The sequence below is a fragment of the Carassius auratus genome, chromosome 35 (genome assembly GCF_003368295.1).
Source record: "Carassius auratus strain Wakin chromosome 35, ASM336829v1, whole genome shotgun sequence".
In the NCBI taxonomy this organism is placed as follows: domain Eukaryota; kingdom Metazoa; phylum Chordata; class Actinopteri; order Cypriniformes; family Cyprinidae; genus Carassius; species Carassius auratus.
Genome location: NC_039277.1, coordinates 18,442,267 through 18,445,420, shown reverse-complemented (window position 1 = coordinate 18,445,420; position 3,154 = coordinate 18,442,267).

Here is a 3,154-nt window from a genome sequence, read left to right as displayed (position 1 = left end):
GCAGATCTGAAGGGTGATGTTATTCACGAGCACTTCACCATCCCAAAATAACAAACACACTGACCCCGAACAGTATTTCAACCCCGACAGATGCCATTGCATTACATGACAAAATACAAAGGCAAGAGAATAAAAACAAGAAACCACACCTGCATGTATGAGCTGCATCGAATGCAGTGAGAGTCAGACAAGTGTCTATATATTATTGTGTCTAGAAAAAAAAATCAATCAATCATTCCTTATCTCATCCTTTTTGGGGGTTTTCTGTAGATTATCATCAGATTATCATCCATAGTAGTTGTCAAAATTGGTAATTGTTTGTTAATTTCTTCATACTACAGATAGATTGCATGTATTTAATCATCTTTTTTATTTAGTTATTATATAAATAAATGCATATATATTTATGATTAAATTAATTGCTGTTTTAATTGAATGTTTATTGCAAGAACAAGTCAAAATAATCAAACTTTAATATTTGTACTGTGTTGTACAGTCATCAGCAAAAATAGGTATTACAATTTAATATATAATCTATTATTTATTTATGAATATATAATTTAATCTTTTTTTAATAATGTGTATTTTAATGTGTAATTTTAATTTCAAATTTTAATTCATTATTTAATGCTAGTTATATATTTTAAAATTATATATATATATATATATATATATATATATATATATAATTAAATATTAACTATATATTTAAAATATAATATATATTAAATAACTATTTATGTAATTGCTATGCATATATATATATGTTTTGGTAGAACACACAATCATCTAAGTTAAGTTCTAAGCTTTAAATCACTCTTTATCTTAGGCTCTCTGTAATATGTGGATTATCATAAAATAAAACATCCACAGTCGTTGCCAAAAAGACAATCTTTTTGTTATGGTTTCTTCATACTCCAGTGATGGATGACATCCTGATTCCATGTTCGTTTTTTCCCCCAAAACACTAAAATAAGATCTGAGCGAATGCCGCTGCCGCCGTGGGACGAGTGATTTAATGAAAAGGAATCAGATGGAAACCCCAGTTTAATGTTGTGTTTATGAGGATCTTTGTGTCTACATTCAGCTCGTGTGTGTCCCAGGAAACCAGGAGCGTGTGGTCCTGAAATATGCAGGTTTTTATCTGTTCATCTCTTGTGTTAGATGTTTATCTGGAGAATAACTCATGGATCTGTTCAGATGTGTGTGTGAGGAGAGCGTGACCAGATCAGAGCCGTGAACACACACTACACACCAGCGCTGACGGCTGAGGCCTGATCCTTCTGAAGAACACCACTGTTATATGAGGATATACCGAGCGGCAACCTGGTGCTCTCTCTTTTGAGGCCAATAAGGAAGTGACTAAAACTGCAATTCATCGACTGGCTGCTTGAGGCTGGCTGCAGAAGAGAGTCAGTCCCATAGACTCCCCATGTTAAAATGCCCAACTTTACAGCAGAAAAAAACTGGTTAAAAAAATTATTTTGGTCTGTATTGCTAATTTTGCCCTTCATGACAACTGTGAGGGGGGTGAATTTTTGTATAACTCATCCGTTTAAATTATATTAAGCCTTAAAGTTCTGCATAATTAAGGGCGTGGCCACTTGAGTGACAGGTGGATTGCCGCTGCTGACAATGCCGTCGCGTTAGGTGGGCGTGGCTTCAGCAATCAGCTCCCGCCTTTTTGCCCATTTTAGATTGTCCGGGAGAGTCGCGCGGTGAAGCGCTGCCAAGATGGCGACGGCTTGCTCTGCACTTTAGGCTTCAAAACTTCTTTTACTGTCTATGTTCAAAACCCCTATTGAAGAGTCTATGGGTGACATCACGGACACTACGTCCATATTTTTTTACAGTCTATGGGATATACACACACTTCCTTTCTGTCTTTCTTTCTTTCTTTCTGTCTCTTTCTTACTTTTTTCTTTCTGTCTTTCTGTCTTTCTTTCTTTCTGTATTTCTTTCTGTCTCTTTATTTCTTTTTTCTTTCTTTCTTTCTGTCTTTCTGTATTTCTTTCTTTCTGTCTCTTTCTTTCTGTCTTTCTTTCTTTCTGTCTGTCTGTCTGTCTTTCTTTCGTTCTGTCTGTCTGTCTGTCTGTCTTTCTTTCGTTCTTTCTTTCTTTCTTTCTGTCTTTCTTTCTTTCTTTCTGTTTCTTTCTTTCTTACTTCCTGTCTTTCTTCCTGTCTTTCTTTCTTTCTTCCTGTCTTTCTTTCGTTCTGTCTGTCTGTCTGTCTTTCTTTCTTTCTGTCTTTCTTTCTTTCTGTCTTTCTTTCGTTCTTTCTTTCTGTTTCTTTCTTTCTTACTCCCTGTCTTTCTTTTTTTCTTCCTGTCTTTCTTTCGTTCTGTCTGTCTGTCTTTCTTTCTTTCTTTCTTTCTTTCTGTCTGTCTTTCTTTCTTTCTTTCTTTCTGTCTGTCTGTCTTTCGTTCTTTCTTTCTGTCTGTCTTTCGTTCTTTCTTTCTGTCTGTCTTTCGTTCTTTCTTTCTTTCTGTCTTTCTTTCTTTCTTTCTTTCTTTCTTTCTTTCTTTCTCTTTCTGTCTTTCTTTTTAATAGTATTATAAATTATATTTAATATGGAGAAACAAGCACTTTTAAAGTGATTTGCAAACAAAAACGTTGAAGATATTATTGATTGAACTGAAAGTCTACACACAGAATTGAGTGTGTGGTGTTTGGTGTGACTGACGGTGTGTAACTGATCTTCATCATTAGAGGAGAGCAGCAATGAACACACAGCTAATGATCTAATGATGTTACTCTCGTGCTGCTTTAATTGCTGTCTTCAGGTGTCCAAACACAATTGCATTTAGAAAGCGTCTGTAAGGGGACAGGAATAAAAGTGTGAAATGGTTATGGTAGAACCAATAGAAATGCTGACCCTGCAGATATTGTTGAATACATTTCTGTTTGCAATTATGTGTTATTGCAATCAAGAAGTGGGATTGCTCAAAGTGTCTCCACACTGGTCCTCGTCCTCTCTCTCTGTCCTAATCTTACTCTGTCTCTCATTGCCTTCATGCTCAAGTGTTTTCAGCTGTGTATGTAAGTGCCTACAATTGCAGGATGAGTTTTGCATTTTGAACAGAGTGTTTTTCCGGATGATAACAGGTGATTTCGTTTTTGAACAAAGTAGTGTAGTTTCGCAATAAGTGTGTTAC